The sequence below is a fragment of the Bubalus kerabau genome, chromosome 1 (genome assembly GCF_029407905.1).
Source record: "Bubalus kerabau isolate K-KA32 ecotype Philippines breed swamp buffalo chromosome 1, PCC_UOA_SB_1v2, whole genome shotgun sequence".
Lineage (NCBI taxonomy): Eukaryota > Metazoa > Chordata > Mammalia > Artiodactyla > Bovidae > Bubalus > Bubalus kerabau.
In genome coordinates, this window is record NC_073624.1 from 193,009,639 (window position 1) to 193,018,053 (window position 8,415).

Here is an 8,415-nt window from a genome sequence, read left to right on the forward strand (position 1 = left end):
TTCATTGCTGACAATACTAATCAGGAATTCAGGTATAATACTGCCAAAGGAAAAGAAAAAAAAAATTAAAAAACACTCCTGCAAAGCAGCCACTGTTGCACTTGCTGAGAAGAGAATCAGTTCAGTTCAGTTCAGTCGCTCAGTCGTGTCCGACTCTTTGCAACCCCATGAATTGCAGCACGCCAGGCCTTCCTGTTCATCACCAACTCCTGGAGTTCACCCAAACTCATGTCCATCAAGTCAGTGATGCCCTCCAGCCATCTCATCCTCTGTCGTCCCCTTCTCCTCCTGCCCCCAATCCCTCCTAGCATCAGAGTCTTTTCCAATGAGTCAACTCTTTGCATCAGGTGGCCAAAGTATTGGAGTTTCAGCTTCAGCATCAGTCCTTCCAATGAATATTCAGGGCTGATCTCCCTCAGAATGGACTGGTTGGATCTCCTTGCAGTCCAAGGGACTCTCAAGAGTCTTCTCCAACACCACAGTTCAAAAGCATCAATTCTTCGGCGCTCAGCTTCCCTTATAGTCCAACTCTCACAACCATACATGACCACTGGAAAAACCATAGCTTTGACTAGATGGACCTTTGTTGGCAAAGTAGAGAATCAATAGGAGATAGTTCTTATTTTGATTTTCAAATAATATGTAAAGTTCTGTATGTAAACTTTTTTCGGATTTACAAGATTTAAAGTTCTATTGTAAACTTTTTTCTGATTTACAAGATTTAATTTAGTGTTTTGAATATTTTTGATAAAGCTGTTGTCATGATTTCCTAGCAACTCAGTTCTTTCATTAGGATAGCATTTTGAAATCAAGCTCTCTGAATTGTTTTCTCTGAAAATGTAAACAAGTAATGTGAAAAGCAGCAAAAAAGTATGCCTATGTGGAGTTGGGGGCAATTCTGTGGTCAAGTAAATTAGGAGACATTGCCTAGTCTAACATTTTCTTAGAGAATCAACAAACTTATTATCATATTAAGACTCCAGAAAGTCATGTAAGAATTAAACATAACACAAGATGAAAACAAACCTCTTCAGATTTAACTCACCAGTTTTCAAGGAATTTGATTAAAATCTTATTGCTGTTCTTTGAATATAATTTGATGAAGAAATTGGTTAGAGCCTCGCTTTGCTCTGCTTCTAAGTCAGAGATAAACCTTTAGTTTTGGTAAGATGTTTTGGACAAACAAAATGCATCCTGCTGTTTTTCAAACTTTAGGACTATGTTTGGTGCAACTTGGATTCACAGTTGGTGTTTATTAGCTCAAACACATGGTCTCTGACCCCTTATCAACAGTGTGGTCTTTATATACAAAGGACAGTATTACTTTCAATGCATGTGTACCATATCAGAGAGGTGTGTTATTTCTGGAAACATTTTAAAGGAATGTGGCTGCATTTAAGAATATATTCAGTCAAAGTCAACTTTTAGAATTCACCCTACAATGTTAGAATTGATTACCAAAAAACCCTTAATACCTCCCATGCATAGGAAAAATGCTCAAAATCACTAATAACCAGGGAAATGTAAATCAAAGCCACAATGAGATATCATCTCAAATCTGTCGGAATGGCTATTCTCAGAAAGACCACAAATAATAAATGCTGGCAAGGATGTGGATAAAAGGGAACATTAGTATTGATACATTGTTGGTGGGAATGTAAACTGGCAATGCCATTATGGAAAACAGTATGGAATTTTTTTTCAAAAAACTAAAAGTAAAACTACCATGTGACCCACCAATGCCACTTCTGAGTATTTGTCTGAAGAAAATGAAAACACTAAATTAAAAAGATATGTATACCCAATGTTCATAGAAGCATTATTCATGATACTCAAGTTATGAAAGCAAACTAAATGTCCATCAACAGATGAATGGATAAAGATGTGGTATATTTACACAATGGAATACTACTCAGTCACAAAAAAGAATCAAATTTTACCATTTACAAAAATATGGATGGACCTGGAGAATACGATGCTAAGTGGAATAAGTCAGAGAAAGACAAATGGTATCTGTTATTACTTATATGTAAAATCTAAAGGATAAAATATAAAACTATAAACAAACAGAAATAGACTCACAGATACAGAGAACAAAGTAGCGGTTACCAGTGGGAAGAGGAATGGGAGAGGGGGCAAGATACGGGTAGAGGGTTAAGAGGTACAAACTACTATGTATAAGATAAAGAACAGGCAAGGATATATTGTACAGCACAGGGAATATAGCCAATATTTTAGAATAACTTTAAATGAAGTATAATCTACACAAATATTGAATCATTTTGTTGTACATCTGAAACTAATATTGTAAATCAATTATACGTCAATAAAAAAAGAACTATTCAAAAAACTCTTACTTTAGAAAAAGTGGTGTACATGAGACTTTTAAAAAATTGGGGTACACATCCCCCCCTGTGGCGGATTCATTTTGATATTTGGCAAAACTAATACAATTATGTAAAGTTTAAAAATAAAATACAATTAAAAAAAAAGAATCGGAAAGGAAAACACACACAAAAAATAAATAAAAAATAAAAAATTGGGGTACAGTTGCTTTACAATGTTGCATTAGTTTCTACTGTACAGTGAAGTGAATCAGCTATGAAGAAAAGAAGAAGAAAAGTCGCTCAGTCGTGTCCGACTCTTTGTGACCCCACGGACTGTAGCCCACCAGGCTCCTCAGTTCATGGGATTTTCCAGGCATGAATACTGGAGTGGGTTGCCATTTCCTTCTCCAGGGGATCTTCCCGACCCAGGGATCAAACCCAGGTCTCCCGCATTGTAGGCAGACACTTTACTGTCCAAGCTATCAGGGAAGCCATGTGTACAGCTATATGTACACATATATCCCCTCCCTTTGGCCCTCCCTCCCACCTCCCTCATCCCACCCATCTATAAGTGGTGCTAGGAAAACTGAAGAGCTACATATAAAAGAATGCAATTAGAACACTCTCTAACACCATACACAAAAATAAATTCAAATGGATTAAATACCTAGATATAAGACTGAACACTATAAAACTCTTAGAGGGGAACATAGGCAGAACACTCTTTGACATAAATCACAGCAAAATCTTTTTTGACCCACCTCCTAGAGTAAATGAAAAATAGTTTAAAAAAAAAAAGGACCTAATTGAACTTAAAAGTTTTGCACAGCAAAAGAGACCATAAACAAAATGAAAAGACAACACTGAGAATGGGAGAAAGTATTTGCAAATGAAGCAACTGACAAGAGATTAACCTCCAAAATATACAAATATCTCATGCAGCTCAATATTAAAAAAAAACAACCCAATCAAAAAATGGGCAGAAGACTTAAACAGACATTTCTCCAAGGAACACATACAGATACTGAAGAGGTACATGAAAATATGCTCAAAATCACTAATTTTTAAAGAAACAACAAAACAAAACCATCATGAGATATCACTTCACACTGGTCCTAATAGTTATCATTAAAAAAACTATGTGAGACTTTAATACAGGTATATCTCAGAGATATTTTAGGTGAGGTTTCAGACCACTGCAGTAAAGTAAGCATCACAATTAAGCAAGTGATATAAATTTTTTGCTTCCCCGATACATATAAGAGCTATGTTTTTTTTACTATATTATAATCTATTAAGTATAAAATAGAATTATATCTTAAAAATTATGTAAATACCTTACTTAAAAAAACTTTATTGCTAAAAAATGCTAAGCATCATCTGAAACTTCAGCAAGTCCTAACAAAGATCTCTGATCACAGATCACCATAACAAACATAGTAATAATGAAAAAGCTTGAAATATCACAGAAATTAACAAAATGTGACACAGACACCCAAAGTGAGCAAATGATGCCAATAGCGTTGTGTGACTCATGGTTGTCACAAACCTTCACTTAGTAAAACCCACAACATCTGCAGAGCTCAAAAAATCTAAGCACAATAAAACGAGATGCCTGTATAGCTTGCTACATTTAGGGACCCTAACTTGAACAGAGAATTTTTTAGGACAAGTCTTTCTGGCCAAAGTTAGTAAAGTTTGTTTATCATTGTCATCATTTATTGAAAACACAGCAAGTGTGGAAAATAAATTATCAAGCTCCGGCTTGCAATGAATTAAAAATTATAATTTATAAGCTGTGCAAAATACTGTTAAGATTTTTACTCTAATTACTATTTTTCCCCCCCACAAATATGCCTGACTATTCAACTTCAGCTCTAACCTTATACTTTAGGCAGTCCAAGTTTAGTAACATGTGACACCTGCCCTCAGGATCTGATAGCCTAGGGGAAAACCAGACAGGTGAAGCCTTGATGATGGAAGAGTATGTCTGATGCCATACTAGCATTATGTTCATCTAAAGCAGGAGGAAGTTTGGGAAACTTCCTGGAATAAGTGACACTTGAACAAGAGTTTTAAAGGATGGGTCAGTTCAGTTCAGTTCAATTCAGTCACTCAGTCATGTCCGACTCTTTGCGACCCCGTGAATCGCAGCACGCCAGGCCTCCCTGTCCATCACCAACTCCCGGAGTTCACTGAGACTCATGTCCATCGAGTCAGTGATGCCATCCAGCCATCTCATCCTCTGTCGTCCCCTTCTCCTCCTGTCCCCAATCCCTCCCAGCATCAGAGACTTTTCCAATGAGTCAACTCTTCGCATGAGGTGGCCAAAGTACTGGAGTTCCAACTTTAGCATCATTCCTTCCAAAGAAATCCCAGGGCTGATCTCCTTCAGAATGGACTGGTTGGGTCTCCTTGCGGTCCAAGGGACCCACACTTAAGAAAGGTATTCATAAAGGCAAAGGAACTTTCAGGCAAAGTAAATGAGAGTGAATGAAGTGTATAAATGGGAGTGAATGAAGTGTATAAATGGGAGTGAAAGAAAGTAAAAATACCAAGTGAGCTTGGTTAACTGCTGGTAGTTGTGTATGGCTCGGGTAAGAATACACATGCAGGATGGACAGGGCAAAGTGAGAAAGACCTTCCTCAGAAGTAGGAAGGAGATAACCTGTTTGGAGATGAGTACCTGGAAAGAAAGAGCGCATGGAAGAACAATTGAAAGGCTATTACAATAATGCAAGAACTAAGTAGCAGAGAGAACGGAGAAGATAAAGTCCACAGTCCAAAAGGGACAGAATCCCCAGTGCTGGGTGCTTGTGTAGCTAGGACTGAATGATGTTATGGAAAGAAAATGAAACGCTTCTAGGACACTTCACTGGCCTCTAGTGTGGACCTCTGTTGTTCTTCACTGAGAGGGAGAACAAGGAGAGAAGCAGGTTTGCAGGATAAAATACTTCAGTGTTGATCACAAAGTATAAGGAGACTACAAGCAAGACATTCTTGTCAGATATCAAAAAATACGAATATATTGGGAAGCAGATCACAAGGTGAATGGTGGGCACCGTAGACTGGCTTGTCATGAGTTCCAGCTTCCTTCTGAAATGCTCTCTTGCACTGCAAAGGCTGGAAACCCATTCTGCATTTTCCTCACCTCTTGCAGGAAATCAGAGGGTATCAGAAATGAACTTGATTTTGCTGCTCAGATAAACTCATATGAAAGTCAGATTCAAAACCAGGAGGGAAAGCTCAGGCTTGATCTGGTTTTGATGATCCAGGACCTGGGAGACGCTGCATGGTTCTGGAGACCAGAAGCAACTCTTGATTCTACAGCTTGTGGATTATAAGTGTTGTGGTAGGACTTTAATGACCATAGACTGTTTTGCTATCTTTTCCCTAGAAGTTTAGCTTACAGTCTATTTCTTCAGTTTGTCTAACCATTTTAGAAGAGTGGTAAAAGTTTCCCTTTTAGATTAAGTCAGATAATGTGTTTCAGAAACAATGTACTTCTCAGTAATAGGGATGTCTCTAGGTCACAGAATTCTACAGGAAATGGAAATTTGGGTTACCTTACCTGGAAAGAATTTGTATGAACATGAAATGAGAAGAAAGTGGCCCAGGGTTGACCATGGCAAAACCATTTTCATCTGTGGTTATCTGATGAGAAACGAAGCTGAATCTTTGTTAGACCTAGTAGCTATTGCTACGAACCGTTTGAGTGAGAGGGAAGAATACAGACACTGGATGTAGGGCGAGGCTCTCTGTTTCTAACTGTACTAGAGAAGAACGAAAATAACATCCTCATAGTTTAAAGTTCTCAGTACAAGGCACAGGGAGAGAAGTGAAAGTCACTCAGTGGTATCCAACTCTTTGTGACCCCATGGACTGCAGCCTGCCAGGTTCCTCTCATGAAATTTTCCAGGCAAGGATACTGGAGTGGGTTGCCATTTCCTCCTCCAGAGGATTGAACTTGGGTCTCCTGTGTTGCAGGCAGATTCTTTACCATCTGAGCCACCAGGGAAGCCTGAAAGGATCTCTTATTGTTTGCTACAAAGGCTAGTGTAGCTGAAAATCAGCAACAGAGTTTAATATTGTGGGATGTTAAATTACAGTGTAGAACAATGATACTGAATGAGGGGGAAGGAATTTTGGATGGATAGGAATGAATGTGAGCTGTCAGGCCTTACAACTCCACTGGGGCACTTCTGTTTCCAGCTATGATGGAATTTAGCAGGCCATTTATCCTGTGGAGAATACTTAGCCAATTACTAGATTGCTCTAAAATACAAAATCCTCTGTTTGAAGGTATGAGAATGTTCCTAGGCAACCAGACCATGGGAAATAAGATCATAAAGTGAAGGGACCGTGGATGGGTGGGCTGAACTCTGCTTTTCCCTCAAGGTATTTGACAATTCTTTTCTGTGGAGTATTGACAGGGAAACTAGATGGAGACCTACAGATAAGAAGCAGAGAAACCAGCAGAGCTTTTGGCAACTGCATAGTTCAGCAAGACAGAAACTGGATGTGGAACAATGAAGATCCTGAAGAAAAGAGAGGCAGGGAGATGAGAGCCCTGGCCTTGAAAGGGTTTCTCCTCAAAGCATTTGCACAGAGATGGAGACTAAGAAAACACATTGGAAGTCACTGCAAAGGAGAACAGACCTCTAAGGAGTCTTACCAAAGTTAGGGTAAGTGCCCATTTAAGAGGCATGTCAGTTCACCTGGATTCCAGACTTAATCTCAACACCAGGAAATAAGAGCTGTACTGCATTGAGATAATTAGAATCAATCACCCAGTCAACATACGTACATAACCAAAAAGGAAGATGTATCTGAATATAAAAATAACTCCTGCAGAGTTAAAAAAAAAAAAGAGAGAGAGAGAATGCAACAACAAATGGGTTGGAGACTTGATCAGATACTTCATATACAAGACAAACATAGTGGGAATACACATTGTAAAAATGTGTCATTTATTAGATATTACAGAAATGCAAATTTAAATCACAAGAAGATGCTGTACAAACTCACTAGAAGGGCAAAAATGAAAAGGGCAGACCATATGAAATATTAGCAAGAAAAGGATGCTACAAAAACTTTCATCCAAGTTTTCCTTTGCCTATAGAATTATAAATTGGTTACAAAAGGCATACTCTGTGACCAAGTGATTCTATTTTTTGGTACATATCTAACAGCTGCACATATATTAACCAAAGCACATACACAGATAGTCATGGAGGCATTAACAGTAATAATAATTTTGGAAACAATCCAAATATCTTCAAATAATAGAGGTCTAAATAAATTGTAGCATATTTATAAAATAAAATACTACGCAGTATTACTTCTCAACTGGCAGTGATTTTGGTCCCCAGGAACAGTTGGCAATATCTGAAAGACTTTTAATTGTCACATCTGATAGGAGTGCTAATGGCATTTACTGGGTAGAATCCAGACCGCTGCTAAACCTCTGACTTTACACAGGATAGCCCCCACCACAAAGAACTGTCTGGTCCAAAATGGCAGTAGTGCTGAGGTTGAGGAACTCTACCTACTAGTTTTCTATAAAACCATAAATTACTATGAACTGTTACAAACCACCACAGAGTTATTCTCTTACAGTTTTGCAGAAGTCTGACACAGGATGAACGAGCTGAAACCAGGTGTTGGAAGGGCTGGATTCCTTGCAGGAAGCTCTAAGGCAGAATCTCTTTACTCGTCTCTTGAGGATATCCATATTTCATACTTTATCTCCTGGCTCCTAGACCACTTCCTTCATTTTAAAGGGAGAAAAGCCAGCCTCAGCTGGGTCCTTCTCACAGATTCTTCTCATGACTACCTTGAGTTCACCTGGATGATCTAGAATCCTCTTCCTAGATTAAGATCAGCTGCCTAGCAACCTCAATCCCACATGCTAATCAGTTCTCCTTTGCCAAGCGGTGTAGCCTTCACAGGTTCTAGGTGTTAGGATGCTAACAGTTTGGGGGGCATTGTTCTGCCCACCTTGTCCTGCTACCCGGCAATGGAAGTCCACACTACTGCTCCACAGAACAGCGTTCCGGGGTCTCACATACTGATGGCGAAGAGCAGA

The 8,415-nt window shown here is 38.8% G+C and overlaps 1 long non-coding RNA gene across 1 annotated transcript in view; it reads right to left on the reverse strand.

Annotated features, from left to right (window-relative positions):
- The window catches only part of LOC129628807 (uncharacterized), a 33,397-nt gene extending 25,320 nt beyond the window's left edge, over positions 1–8,077 (reverse strand). Inside the window, exon 1 of the long non-coding RNA XR_008702909.1 lies at positions 7,945–8,077. This is a non-coding gene — a long non-coding RNA (uncharacterized LOC129628807). The remainder of the gene's footprint in view (positions 1–7,944) is intronic.
- Between the last annotated feature and the right edge of the window lie 338 nt (positions 8,078–8,415).